Below are 16,366 nucleotides of genomic sequence, written 5' to 3'. Positions count from 1 at the left end.
GATTAATGAGAAATCGTAAATCTGGAGATGTGTGTGAATGCTGCGCCATCCTAGAGTTTGTGTAGCAAGGCGTAACGAGGAGAATTGTTTTCATTTCTCCTAATCTTTTCCTCTTTCAATGCGTGCTGCATTCCACAGCATACATTGAAAGAGGAAAATGCCTTTACTGATTGTTTTTGTGCAGGAAGGTGTTGCTTCCTGCACAAAAATAATCTCCGCAGGACACAGACATCCTTGCACCGTGGTGCAAGGGTGCCCTTGTAACCGCATGGCTGCAGTTTGTGCAGCAGTACAGAGGGAAGCATAGAGTTGTAAAATATTCATGTACATATGTCACATCCCTGCTCTTTGGAATTACCACAATGCAGTGCAGCTAAAGAGCTTTCAGTGTCAAATGCAGTACTTCTTCATAAATCTTCACCTACAAATTCACCATACACTACTAATGCATTATTTCAGTTAATCATGATGTATACATATATTCAACCAAACTTTCGTACATTACCTTGCAATTATAGTCCTTTCTTCAAACAGATAAGGTAGTTGTGATAAGAACATTTTCTTCTTCTTTTTTCTTCCGTATTTTTTTTTTACTATTTTGTATTTTTTAGGGTGTTTTTTCAAAAAATTAACGAAAAAAAAGTACAAATAAAACAGGAAACTTTCGGAATAACTTATCATTCCAAAAACAACCCAAAAAAAATAACAACGATGGTTGCATTGCGCAGCACAAACTGCATCCACCGACTGCTCACCAAAGCATATAAGTTTCTTACACTTCACGCAGTGTTGCTCGAGAATGGCAAATTCTGGCCTAATGTGCATTGCAGGTGTTTCTGAGGCCGCTTCAGTCGTACCTGCCACAGCAGTTAAGGGGTTCAAAGCAGCTCACCTCATTTCCTCCCGAGCAAGATTGAGAATATGTTTGGTCCGGAGATGCTTGTACATAGAAGCAGTGCCACAAGAGTATTTTTTTTCACTGCCTTTTGGCAGGACTCGTCACAAATTTTGCACGTCAACTTTCTTGCATTTACTTTCTTCTCTCCAGGTGTAAAAGTGAAGAATTTCTATACAAAAAATTTCGGCCTCTGTGGACGTGGTGCCTCATGCAAGAATTCTTCTCCAGAAGATACTTCCTCCTGCTGCTGCTGCTGTCCAGATGCCATTTTTTTAAATATATTTTGAAAAACACCCAAAAAAACAAGCAAAAAGGGTTCTTGTAGGAAAAGAGATGTCTCTCTAAAGATGCCCCAACAAGAATGATTAAAATAGGTGGGGGTCCTTCAATAGTTACAGCGGGAACCAATGAAATCTTTTTTTTGAGGTCACATGGGATCCACGCACTCTGCACTCACGAAGTACGCACCCGAATTGACTTATATTTTAAAATAATATACGTTTATTATAAGTACAAATATATTATTTTTAGGAATATCTTAGATAATCTCTTGCCCTAATATGTATATTAAAGACACATATATATCACTTTAGAACATAATTTCATTTTGCGGGAGTCGCGCACCCAGCTCGCCACAGCACGTATATGACGTCACACGGGACCCACCACTGCGCAAGCATCATGTACTGTAATGCGCATGTGTTGTGAATGTGCGGGAGCTGGAGTCACGGACTGGTCACACACTAATCGCGCACATCACGTAAAATTAAATGTATATGATGTAACTGAAAAACACACAGCCGTCACACACCATACGCGGATCCTTCACAACTTTTCTAAAATGGTAGCTAGAATCCGCGCACCCACCGTGATGTGTACGCTTTTGGTGCGTGTCTCCGAAAAAAATTTGGACAAAAAAGAAAATATTAATATATTAAAATAAAAAAAGTAAACCCAAAAAAGTAACAATATTTCAGTTTGAATTTTTTCTCAAATGTATTTTTTGCAATTTTCAGAAAAATATATAATGTTATTTAATGAATAAAATATTTATAAATAAACAGTTAAAAAGCTGTAGAAGATCAGTATATGTTTCCAATGTCTTCCCTGTATTTGCCTTCCTCCTGCCTGGGACGGAGAAAGAAGCTGAATAGCAAGGGTGGTCCCCTTGACACCAGAGGAAGGACATTTCAAATCAGAAGTGACAGCCAGTCTGCCTGGTTATCGGTATGCTCAAAGACATTCTCATAAGGTGAAATTAATGGACAATGAGGCAAAGTACGGAGTGGTCCATATGTTGGTACATGCTGTAATGCTGCATATTAGAAACGCGGAAAATATACAAAAATGTGATTGGAAATTGGCATAAAAGTCTTTTAAATATGTAAACCTGGGTAAAAGTGGGCCATGGAGGGCTACATTAAAACGTGTGTTGCATTAGAACTTTTGTTTAAACAAGGTTTGTTATTAGGGAGACCCTATTGCATGTTTATTTATTTATTTATTTATTTATTGTGAAGCTTATAGAGCGCGCGGCTACCTCCGGCGGGGGTGTCCTGGCGCTAAGACTACCTGTTTTTCACAGAGAGGGTTGCCTAGTTCATAACCATCTGTCAGAGAGCAGAGCTGCAAAGATCTTGCTGGTTAGTGCTTAGAAAACAGCCATGTTTTCAGTTTGCGGCGAAAGACTTGTTCAGATTCGGAGAACCTAAGGTCTACTGGTAGGCTATTCCAGAGCTTGGCGGCCGTCACGGTGAAAGTTCTGCCGCCAGTACGCGTGAGCCTGAATCTAGGGACGATCAAAAGGTGAAGACTGTTGGATCTCAGATGCCTTACTGAAGAGGATATCCTAAGCCTTTTGCTCAAATAGCCAGGGCCAGTGCCATTAATTGCCCTGAAGGCCAGGATCAGAACCTTGAAGTCAATGCGATATTACAATATCAATACAATACAATATTGATATTGTAGTCTTTCACATCACAATCATTCGGATTGTTTTCTTTATTTTAAAGTCAGCTTCACGTTGGAGTCCCACAGGAAGTTTGCCTGACAGAGCTCCCCAATAACCAGCCCTAGTGTTTGTGATAGAAACAAACAAGAGTTCCTTCTTTTAGGGAGGCAGTCTGGAAGAAGTAGCTCATGTTTATTCTTCGCTTATCTCAGGCAAATTTCCCGTGTGACTGTCAGGTAGGTTTTCTCCAATGTCCTTGCCGTAAACACTTCATGGATTAACCTTTAATTTGAGTTATTGGCTCCTTATGAGCGCCCAGTGCATTCTGGTACTTTCACATCCCAAAGCTTTCATATTCACCTTATACATGCAAAACAATTCATCTTCTATGTAAGCAAACACTTTATTTTCCTTTCAAAGGTGTAACCGGCCTTCAGAACAATTCAGCTGTTGACTCTGCTGCAGCTCTACCTTCTTCTCAGAGGTGTATCTGACTTACTAATCCCTTCATAAACAGCTCAAAACATGCGGACACTGGTCCACAGCACGTTTCGCGATAAATATCGTTTCCCCGGGGCCTCATATAATTAAGATGTTCCTTCTTAATTAAGCTGTCATGTTGTTAGTTATATGATATTCGATAATAGCTAACACTCCATCAGTACCTCCCACACCAAGCGTCGTTTCAAAGTGCCCCAATCTATTGCCACGTGCTTAAGGAGCAGTGCTGTGTGGTCTGTAAAACGTGTATTTGACATGTGACTTATTCTGAACTACCAGCCTGTCAGAACTATGGCTAACATGTGACAGACTGTTCCTAACCCCTATTGGCCAGGCAAAGCTAAAAGTGAGGTGCGAGTGGATCTGCCCAAACCCTACTGGTCCATCATGTGATCTCGATTTGGTACTGGCTGCTTCATCCCCGCTGCTCTTTCAGAAATTCGCCTGGAATATGACTGAAGTCACTTACTCCTTTTATAATGACTAAGCATGGGCCAAAAATCCATTCCACTTGCAAAATTTGTGGATTTTCAGCAATCTTGCAATCTGCGATTCTTGCGAAATAGCCGAATATTCGCATATTCGCTCGTAGGGGGATTTTTTTTTTTTTTGATGGCCGGCTCACTGAAGGGACCCCTGCGCGCTTCGGCACAATGGCAGTAACACACACATAATCACTGGAGACCACTCTTCTGGCACTTTACGCAGCTGTAGTGTAGGAAAAACACTATACATTTACCCAACTAGGTAGCACTTACTGATTAGCCAGTAGAAAGTACTCCAGTTGAGTAGAGGCATCGCACAAAACTATGGCTTCTTTTTGGATAAATATGAAGAGCAGGGTTCATTCTGGCACGATGCTCCTGTCACAAATATTATCAGCCCAAAAAAATTGTCAGCTTTGTCGAGGCTGGGCAGGTGTGCTTTCTCCCCATACCGTGTGTGGGTGGGGCCAAACGGGGGGGGCTTCTATGCCAGTTCACATGCCTCTTGAATGCAAAGTGCATTCTTCACTTTCACGAGCGCAATCCCTGTGCAGTTCCTGTGAACAGGAGCTTATTTCTCCTCGTCTGCTGCTCTGATCGGTCTCTGACCTTTTATACACACAAGAGCATGTGAACTCGCATAGAAGCCCCCCCCCGTTTGGCCCCGCCCACACACTAGTGGTGTGCACCGTCTTCCCGCCATTTACCCACTATGATGGCCAGCTCACTCAAGGGACCCCTGCACCCTTCGGCGCGATGGCAGTAACACACACATGGTCACTGGAGACAACTCTTCTGGCACTTTATGCAGCTGTAGTGTAGAAAAGCACTATACAGTTACCCAACAAGGTAGCACCTACTGGATTAGCCAGTAGAAAGTACTCCAGTGCAAATTGCAGAAAAATCTGCGAGTTCGCGAGAAAATCCGTGAACTCGCAGATTTTTTTGCGATTTCACGCGAATTTGTGGACCGCAGATCCGCAAAATTGGCCCATACTTAATAATGACCAGCTAAGGGGATGGGGCTGCTCTACAGGTGCCCCCTTTGGCACTGGCAGTTGCCTGGCCTGGCCTCCATCGGGATCCCGAAGGCAGGGTGAATTGCAGGAAAGTGCCCTTTTATTGCATCGTTGCCCCCACTTTTTGCCTAATGTTGATGTACTGGGGGAACTACAGGTTCATTGTCTATTTCTATAGGATGTCTGTTGGTTGTGCTTGGAATGGATCAACCCTGTAGAGGAAATCTGTTTTTGTTGCCAAACACTTAGTAAGTGTTGCAGTCACCTTGATAATGAATACATCCTTGTAGTCGCCGTGATAATAGATGTACGTATCCTTTTTTTTATAGTGTTTTAAGGTGGATGTTATTCTAATTTTCTTTTCAATTAAAAAATTTCCCCTAGGCATTTGGAAAGATTCCCTTCGACGTCAACTCCAGGTCACTCTAGAAGCTTTACGGATGATGTAAGTGACATTTTTATTTCACGAATGCATTCCTAAACGAATAATGTTCAGCACGTGAATGTGAAAGCTAAGGCAATGTGGTTTTGAAACAAATAATAATGGCTTTAATTTGTATAGATATTTATATTTTCAATGTATATATGATTGCTGTTAACGTTACGTGTACCTTTAGGGCAATGTTTACATTGCTAATGACTTTATAAAAAAACTATCTATGTTCTTGACTAAGCAGTCCATACCGCTATGGGGAATGCATTTCGTCAAATTTATTTAGCTTACATTTTTGGTTTATTTTTGTTTCCCCTTTCCACAGATTCCCAAAACATGTTTGGCAACCACAACTATGTTTACGGTCTAGAAGCATTTTGTAATCTTTAACATTGACATTATCTCTTGACTCTGAAAAAAAACCATGGACAGACCTCATTCCAGAGCACTCCGTAACTTGCTGTAGCACACCTGAAACAGGCACATGTTTACCATCTGTCTAATATAACTAGAAGCTTGCTCCGCAGTAGCACTCTCTAAAGTTTTGGAGTGCTCCTAGTAATGTACTTCTGGGAAGGACGCAATTGGTGTATTTTTTAATTTATGAATGTATTATTCGTTTTTATAAAAGCATACATATTTGACAGTCAAAGGTATATAATAGCAGTAGCAGCACAACTCTGTCTCCTAAGGTAAAAGAAATATCCACACAAGGTACTTTCCCACAGGGAGAAGAGGGACTAGGAAGATGACTTTCTAATAGACAGCAAATCGGGACCAACATATTTGGGAGGACAAAAAGGAGGGAGATGGTAACAAAAGAATCGGAATAAAAGTGGAAGAAGGGGCAACCCCTCTATTAGTTACAGCATGGTATCTCAAAAGCTCCATGGTCCGGAAATGCAACCAGTGGCGGCTGGTGACATTTGAAAGTGGTGAGGCATAAAATTGTCGTATTGCACTGCAGCGAGCGAGCGTAGCGAGCAAGCGCAAACAACCTAATTTTGAAAAAAGAGTGTGGAAATGGTGCATTTTCAAGCAAATATTAGGAAGCAGGAAGGTTAATAAAACAACAAGATTGAATTATTTATCATTTAAGAAATCGTCAATTTTTTTTGAGCTATAGAGGACTATCTTTTCGTATGCTGATGTTATCATTTGGCCATATTAACCTGTGAACACACTGATACACTTGTAATGGTTTTAACTATACAATAAATACATTCATTGACTGTGCAGTGCTGTACAGTGTTGGGACAGAGCAGGCTGGACCCGACTGTCAGTCGCAGCCACTTAGCTCCGACTTTGCAAGTAGGTACACAGCCCCCTGAGCTACCCTGATGGCCTCCTATGACAATGCTATTTGCCCCTCGTGACACAGCCTTGACCAGAGAATCCTCTGCTTGAACTGGGCCCCATGACAACCTTCCTATGCCGCACTGAGTCTAGGAGAAGGTTTGTACGGCTGCCGCCAGTACTAGTTTGAAAGCTCTGACATCAGCAGCTTTCACTGGAACTTCTGTTCAATTCAGACACACTTCCTCTGAAAACTGAAACCCTGCTTAGGTCCCACAAATCAACCCTTTCAACAATCACCACGTTACCCCCTTCAACTCTGCGCATTCTGAAACACTTTCTTCAGTAAGACCCAGAGACATTCTGGTACCTGCAGTCTTTCACACCACATCAATTTTAGTATTCTGGAGTTGTGTTCTAGTGAGACTCTGCGGTATTCTGGTTCCTTCAGCCATTCACATCACAGTCTTTCCTGTATTTTCTCAACTTAAAGTCAATATAAAAGGCATCTAATTAATCACCTTAAATACGTTCTCCAGATAGTTTTCTGACGCTCTTTGAGTTCTGGGTTATTATATGAGTATATTATGCCATGAAAAATAGAGACACCATTTTACCAAAATCTGCATCACCCAAAACATTACCTCTGCTCAGCTGTCAATAAAAGAACTGAGCTTCCACTTGCAGGAGACATTTTTTTTTTTTTACACATATATATTTTTCCTCTACAGGTGCAGTTTCGACAGCTGATTGGAGCACAAAGTTACACACATAAGCACTATAATGGCTAAGGGAGTCTGAGAACCTTCGAACCTGAGCCAAGGACGCACGTTGACGTGTGTTCACCAGAACTTTTCAAAAAAAGAATTTTGGTCACTCTTTGATAACTTCAGAGAGTAACTGTCTGCAATAGAGTCCTCCAGAAAGGAGATAAGAACACATGCTAGAGACAAGTTCACCTATGTACGGAAAGCAGACCATAGTATATTGTTAACAACTGGTGCAGCCGCACAAGTGGGTGATGGTAAGGACATTTAAGTACATGAGCAGAGTGTTTCTGTTCCTGGTGGGAACACTCAGCAATGCTGAGTAAAAGATTACTACATTTCACGATGAACGCCACTTTCCAGGTGTGAATAAGAGTGTTGAGTATGCGGGGAATGAGATTTTGATATCTTTTCTGATCACTTTGATACCTATCTCATTCATCTATTTTGGATCGATTATTTTCTGTCATTGAGTAAAAGGCAAACCCCACATAGGTTAAATCAACCCCATAGACTGACGCAACTCTGAAGAACCACTTACGACTGATAAAGTTTTAAAAGTTTAATATAAAATCAGAATTAAGTGCATATACAATCCTCTCAGGATAAGATTCAACAAGTATACAGGGACTAAAAGGAACATAAATTCCCTAAAGAACCTAATTCTACAAAAGAAAACGATTAAAGTCAATTCCAGAATCAACAGATTAAAAAGCATAGACACAAAGTGGTTCCGTTGCGTCATCTAAAGAAAGAGAATAAACAAGTTAAATCTGTCCCTACTCTATGCTAGATGACATCCCTACTTGGCAAGTTCCTTTTACCCTAAAAAGGTGTCAGCAGTTTGACTTCCTAAGAAGTTCAAACTCTCTTAGCCTCTAATGGTAACTTATGTCGAGAAGCAGTACCCTTTCTGCCTACCCATCCGCTCTCTAAGGGTCCTCGGCCTACTGCTCTCTTGCGCTCTGTTCTCTTCCTCTCTGACTCCTCAGGCCATCTGCGCTAACTTCTCCCCTGGGTGCTGTCCCTAAATACACAATCACAGTATAGGTGGAACGCCCCTTGACGCCCACCACATGCACATTCACATGATGTCATTCTCTAGGTCTTTCCATAGCTTCGTCTCTTTGCGTCGTCCGTTAAGTTGACCTTTCTTCTTAGACGCCATCTTCGTCTTCGTGCTGGTGACTTCATTGACATTCCAGTTGACACTTTCAGAGCAAAGTCTATCACTTCATCAGAACTCTATTCTTTACGACTGTGTTCGTAACCTCATTTGGTCCTGTGAACGGTCATTTCTAAACAAGACCCAAATTCCAAACGTCTCTTATCTCACTTTAGGCCATAAACTTCGTCTAGCATTGTCACTTTAAATTTAACAAGACCTTTGACTCTTGGCTCGCACGTTTAGATCAAGGCTATTCACGATTCCTGTGAGCCCACTAAATTACATACAGCGGACTACACTCCTGCGAACCCTTGGTCAGCTTAGGTTAAAATCACACATGACCACACTATGCTAACATTCCTACAAACTCTTCTACACAGTATAACCTTTAACACACATTTATATATAATCAAATTTAGCAAATCATTGATTATAGCGAATGCATTTTACATAGAATACAACTTTTATACTCTCGTGCTTATACCGTGCTATATATGCTCTGCACATTTCTTCACTTTACATTTCGTAACGTTTCTCCGTTTTATAATTACATACGTCCATGAACTCTGGTTTTGCACGTTCTGCTGTTCTTAAGCATTTCTACACATTTCTATATTAGCCCACTACGTATACGGGCCTTCTAATCTAAAGTGAATACAAATACATTTCCTATTACATTGGTTACATCGGCTAATTTTATACTACAAGTGCTACTTCACGTTACAACTTCTACGTTTATGCAATATGCTTGTGAATATGGTACAGATATGCTTTTTATTCAAACTGCGCTCTCTCAGTTCCCCCCTTTGATGACCTCTAGGGGTCATCACTAAAATGCAATTTGAATGTTGCATTACACAGAACTAGTTACAAGATTCCCTCTTTTTATCGTTTCGAGAGCTCTTAAACTTTTATACTGTTGATCTTGTAAAGCAGCTAATCTCCTTTCTTGCTCTCTCATGGATCTTTGTAACCGGTTCGTCCTATACCATCTGTACAGTTTCACTAAACCCAACAATGTAATTATACAAATCAATATTATTAAAACAGGTTTCAATATATACCACACAACACTTTTACCAAGATTGGCAAACCAATCTCCAACTTTTCCCATTTCATGACCTACTTTTTCCCAAACATTTATTTTTGTTAAATCTTCGATTTCTTGGTGTATCTCTGTAATGTTATGTATGACTTTCTCAAGTGGTTTTGAATTATCTGGAATGTAAGTACAACATTCTTGGACCTTCAGAGCCTTGCAGACTCCGCCCTCTTTTGCTAGCAGAACATCTAAAGCAAGACGGTTCTGAAGAACCATTGCTCTAATCGACTGCATCTCTCCTTCCACTAGCATTAATGACCTTGCAGTACTTGCAGATAATCTATCTACAACTGTAGCTAGTCTCCTGATCTTAACATCGTTAAGTATTAAACCTAACATAGGAAACATTGCTCCAAATATGTCTCCAACTACCTCAGCATCTCCTACTTCCCTTTTCGCTCTTATCGAAGCCTTTCCTTCTATAATCTCTAAATCCTTTGCATGATATATTTTGGGGAAGACAATTGCCAAATAACACGAACCATACCAATTGTCAGGCAGTTTTACATAGGCATTTCTTCCACATACAAAATATACATTAGGAATCGCTTGCATCTCTTTCATAAAATCTTTCGTATAATACTCTAACCTAAAAGCATGTTCGCAATTTACTTCACCTACAAATACACTCTCATAATATGTCTTGCTTCGAGTTAAACATAACTTTCCTTTCTGCGTTCTATCCAAAGCTATTGGACCATTGCTACCCTTCTTCTTGTGTGCTTTTTCTTCTTCGGTCCAATCAGTTTTCCACTGTCCTGACATTTTTAGAATCTTCTGCCTCCTGTATCTGTCATCTACTTGTCCAATGAATTTCTTCTCTATCTCTGACACTTTGCAAGTCAGATTATTTCTGCGTGCATATGAAGTATCTAGTGTATCCCAAGGAAGAAAGAATTTTGCCAATCTATCTTCCTTTTTGTAGTAGTCCCACTTATTCATTTGTTTATAATTCGGGACTTCAGGCAGTACCGAATCATAATTTGAAAAGTAGTACTCAAACCCTTCTCTACCATAAAATATACTGAGCAGTAAACTACATGTTATCCCATAAGTCAGTGGGAGATGATGATATCTGATACCTTCATCTACAGAAGCCGGCAATTGCATACAAACATAGCAATCTTTGGCTTCCATGGCATCGATATACTCGTACAATAATTTGGCATATGCGTATGATCTAAAATTTCCCTGTGACTCGTCTACATGTAACCTACGAGCTTCATTTGCCAGTAACGCCTTTTCACGGATTACATTGCTCTCCTCCTTCTTCCCAACAAGAGCAGGTTTCAAAGTCGTTACAGGCTTTACATCTGTTGTCTCCTTTACACTTGCATGTCCTACTATGTATGATATGGTAACTACTGTAATAATGAGAAAAATTACTACTGCTATTAGTGTACCTATTATGCATTTTGCTTTTCGGTTTGAGTTGCCGTTCTCCATGTTATCAAACAGCGTAGCTCTTTCTTTCTCGTGGAAAAGTTTTCTTTTTCAAGTCTTTATTTTCTTTATTTGATTTCTCAGTCTGTGAAACACTCTTAATCAACAAAAGTCTTTTTCACAACAATGTCTTTTTATCTTTAGCAACAGACAACCCTAACCCTTCTCCGTCCTCTAAATGTAATCCCTAATTTTATTCTTCTTTCCACTCGGCGCTAGGTTATCTTCTTCTTTATAGCTTAAACACAAAAGTCTTTATGCATCTACAATTATTCTCGTACCTGCAGCTTTAATAACATGTTCCAATAGTTCCAAACGAATGACTTTTTCTTCTTGTTCTGGTATTTGATGACCAAAAGTCGGAAACTCTAATCGATTTAGCACTAGGTCTTTGATCCGACTTAGGTAAAGGGGAATGGGAAGTGTGAAAGTCAATAACCCCTCAGTCTCGATTCCTGGCGTCAACATCCATATCTCCACTGCCACAAATGGATCGAGATTGATCACCTTCACGTCTCTCACTCTCCCAGATCTCTGTCCCCAAGACATCTGCTAGATAAGTCCACTCTGGGGTGGCGTATCTTCTGCAGGGCACACGTACCCTTCTTGATCTTCTCGGACTCTCAGAACCTGAATCCGTAGCTTCTTCTTCTTGATCTGAATCTTCAGCGATCGGGACAAGGGTGCTCTCTGGATTTGCTCTCAAGCTTGACCTTCTCCTTCTTTCCGGCCAACTAGCTTCTTCACTCCTTGTCCTCCTGCTCCTTGTTCTTGGACTTGTCTCTTGATCACTTATAGCTTGTTCGGTGTCTGACTCGAATTCCCAGCTACTTTCCTCTTCTGAGACGGGCTTCGGTCTCACTGATGTCTTGACCGTCATCAGCCTGCTCCGACACAGGCTTAGCCTCTTCAATCACCTCTACAGCTTGACTTTCCCTCTCTGTGGCTTCTCCGCTTTCCGCTGGATTTTCATCCGAGAGAGGAGCTGTTTCTTCCAGAGGTGTTGGCACTCTTCGGGTGTGTGAGGCGTGTATCCAGTTGGGCAAGCCTCCACACTTTACTGCAGTGTTCGTAACTAGTATGACTTGAAATGGTCCTCGCCAGCGCACGTCTAGACAGTTCTTCCTGACATGCTTCTTCACCAGGACCCAGTCCCCTGGACACAGGTCATGGCACAGGTCTTGTGCTGATGGAACCTCTGCAGCCTGGACCTGGAGGGACACAGAATGAATGGCATCAGATAGTCCCTTGCAGTAGTCCAAGATCAAATCGTCTGTGATGTTCAACAACGCTGCAGTCGGAACCGATGGCAGTCTCATAGCTCTCCCCATTAGCACCTCGTGTGGAGCGAGACCTGTCCTTCTATCTGGTGTGCTACGTATGCTCATAAGAACCAATGGAAGTGCATCTGGCCAACTCAGGGATGTCGAGGAACAAACTTTGGCAAGTCTGGATTTAATTGTGCTGTTGATTTGCTCTACGATCCCTGAAGCTTCTGGTCGATAACTGCAATGGAGCTTCTGATCGATACTCAAAGCTGAACATAGCATCTTCACTATTTCGCTGTTGAAATGAGTTCCTCTGTCCGATTCCAAAGAGGATGGCACCCCAAACCTCGGTATCAACTCTCTAAGCAACAACTTTGCTACTGTGAGTGTATCGCACCTACGTGTAGGATAAGCTTCAACCCATCTAGAAAATATACAGACAATCACTAACACATATCTGAGTCGATTGCACTTGGGCATTTCGATAAAATCCAGCTGCATTCTATTGAAAGGCCCCCCAGACCTCCCTATGTTACTTAATGTGACTGGTGTTCTTTTCCCTACGTTTAGTTGCTGACAGATCGCACAACGCGGACATACTGCTTCTGCCGCTACTCTGAACTTCGGATTAAACCACGTTTGTCTGAATACTCTCACCATAGCATCTCTACCTATGTGTGCTGATCCATGCAATTTCCTTGCCATTGGACTAACAAGTTCGTTCGGTAAAACTGCTCTCCCATCTGCAGAAATCCAAAAATTCATTTCACTTTTAGTACATCCAGCTGTTTCCCAGCCCTTTTTCTCATCATCTGGTGCATTTTCCTGAACACACTTTAATTTGTCCCACGTATCTACAGTGTCTAACAACATTGTCAATTCAGTTCTTTCTTGTATTCCCCCCACTTTTACATTGGTGTGAGAATATCCCTGCTCTGCACAATAACGTGCTACTTCATCGGCATAACGGTTGCCTTGCGACACAAAATCTACATTCTTTGTGTGCGCGGCACATTTGACAACTGCGATAGCTGTCGGACCTTGTAATGCCTCTAACAATAATCTCACGAATTCTCCATTCCTAATAGGAGAACCCGAGGAGGTCATGTAACCTCTTTGAGACCATAACTGCCCATAGTCATGAACTACCCCGAAACCATACTGGCTATCAGTGTATATGGTGACTCGAATTTTGTTGCCTGCTAAACAGGCACGCGTCAAAGCAATAATTTCAGCTACCTGAGCGGAATGTACTCCTTCCAGGCAAGCGGCTTCCACAACTCTGGTAATTGTACAAACTGCATATGCTGCTCTCAGCTGACCGATATCGTCTCTTACGCATGAACCATCAACAAAGAAAATTTCATCGGGGTCAGTCAATGGCTCATCTACGATATCTGGTCTCGGTTTGGTACATAGTTCAGTCACATCAAGGCAGTCATGATCTGTACAAATTTCATCATCAATATCATTTGGAAGTGGCATCAAAGTAGCAGGATTCAAAACAGAGCATCTCTTCAGGGTCACATTCTCAGCAGCCAATATGACTTGCTCGTAGCGTGTGAGCCTGCTATTCGTCAGATGCTGAGTCTTGGTCCTGGTCATTAACAATTCCACAGAATGCGGTACGTACACCACTAACTGATGTCCCATAACCACATTTTCACTCCTTTCAATGCTGACACCCGTTGCAGCAACGGATTTGAGACATCCGGGCAACGCTGCGGCTACTGGATCTAATGTAGCCGAAAAATACGCAACTGGTCTACGCGCATTTCCGTGTATCTGGGCCAAAACTGCTAAAGCGCAACCTTCTCTCTCGCAGCAGTAAAGCAAAAATGGCTTCTCATAGTCAGGCATTCCCAAAGCCGGGGCACGACACAAGTCCTCCCTCAGCTGCAAAAATGCCATCAAACAATCTTTGTCCCATGGTACCGGATCACTCACTCCTTTGTGCGTCAGTTGTAGTAACGGTTTTGCCTTCAGTGAAAAGTTGGCTATCCACTGCCGACAATAACCGACCATGCCTAGAAACATCCTGACTTCTCTTTGTGTTTTAGGCGCATTCATTTTCATGATCGCCTCTATTCTGTCTGGAGACACCTTCCGTTTTCCCTTTTCAATCCTATGGCCCAAGTATTGCACTTCGGTCAGACAATACTGCAATTTACTTGGTGACACCTTGTGTCCGTTCTCGGCCAAGTGATTTAATAAGGTGATGGTGTCTGTTTTGCAAGCTTCCTCAGTTTCTGACGCCACTAGGAGGTCGTCTATGTACTGGACCAGAACCGAGTTCTTGGGCAGCACTAGACTTTCAAGATTTTTCTTCAGCAGCTGGTTAAAAATCGATGGGCTTTCTGTATACCCCTGGGGAACACGACACCATGTTAAAACGCGATTTTCCAGCTTAAAAGCGAAAAGATATTGGCTATCCTCGTCTAAGGGGATTGAAAAGAAAGCCTGGCACAAGTCTATCACTGTGAACCATTCAGCTTGGAACGGTATCTGAAACAATATCACTGATGGATTCGGTACCACTGGACAACATGAAACAACAATACTATTAATCTTTCGAAGGTCCTGCACTATTCTGTATTTCCCACTAGGCTTCTGCAAACCCATAATCGGGGAGTTACATGGACTTCCCACGATCTCCTTCAGTATTCCCTGTTTAATCATGGATTCGATCACAGGCTTTATTCCTGCAATCGTCTCCGGTGTCAACTTATATTGTGGTGTTCTTGGATACTCGGCATTGGGTTTTACCATGATCTTTACCGGTTCTACCCCTTTGATCAGTCCTATTTCTTCTCCAGTAAAATCCCACACCTCAGCTGACACAGTCTCCTTCAAATCCTGTGGAAGCTCCTCCACCGTTAAGGTAGGGTATAGTTCCACGCATTCCTGCGAGTTTACAACCTTAAAATCAGCATCATCATCATTAGTCTGCACTTCTACTCCTTCAGGTGTGCAATATATGGTGCAATTTAGTTTACACAACAGATCTCTTCCTAGCAGACACACAGGACTAGAATCACAAATCACAAACTGATGTTCATCACTGTAATTCCCTATTTTCACTGACACTGGTTCGGTCAGAGGATTCGTCATTCTCCTATTTGCGACTCCTACCACCTGAATCGTTTCTCCTGACATTGGCAGACCTGGGACTACCGCTGATCTCAAAGTGGATCGAGTGGCCCCCGTATCCACCAAAAAGGTCGTAGGACATCCAGCTACTTCAGCTTCCACGTATGGTCCTCTCTGATCTACTTCCAGGGCTGCTCCTAGAGTACAGTCTTCTTCTCTATTCACTCGTTGTCCTGTAAGAGGATCAACGTAGTAGCATTCTTCTCCTCCTACGAACAGTGGCATTTGTCTATAGGTTTTCCCTCCATTTGCGATGCGAGGCGGTTGAGGGAATGGGGCTCGAGGAGTCTGAGTCCCCCCTTTGATAAACTTTCCCTTTGGGACTGCTGTTCCCTTTATCATGCTGGTTTGAACCTCGTCCTCCTCCTGTTCTAATTCCCCCGTCTCGACATTATAAGGACACTCGCGTCTCCAATGTCCCACCTTGTTACACTGATGGCACCTCGTTGTCTTTTTCAGTGTCGCGATATCTATCCTCGGTCTCGGTCTTTCTTCCTCATCTCTGTTTTGATTATTCTGTTTCTTTCCTAGTGTTCCTGTTCCCTGTTGTCGCTGTCCACCCTTTCCAGCTGATTGCATCTGCACCAACATCAGCTTCTCCTTAAGTTTCTTTGCTTTCGAATCTATTTCATCGCTACAGTACCTCGCATACCTCAGAATCTCATCTAAAGGTTTGTTTTGCCAACAAATCAAATGCTGTTGAATCATTAAGCTTATGTCCGGTCTCAATCCTAGGACAAACTTCGACACAAACTGTCCTATGTCCTTAGGATCCATCACATCCAATCCACTGTACTGTTTGAATGCTTTCAGCAATCTCTCATAGAACTCATGAACGGTCTCTTTAGGTTCCTGAGTGGTTCGATCTATCTTAACCCAGTCTAT

The sequence above is a fragment of the Lissotriton vulgaris genome, chromosome 3_1 (assembly GCF_964263255.1).
Source record: "Lissotriton vulgaris chromosome 3_1, aLisVul1.2, whole genome shotgun sequence".
In the NCBI taxonomy this organism is placed as follows: domain Eukaryota; kingdom Metazoa; phylum Chordata; class Amphibia; order Caudata; family Salamandridae; genus Lissotriton; species Lissotriton vulgaris.
This window is presented reverse-complemented; position numbering follows the sequence as displayed.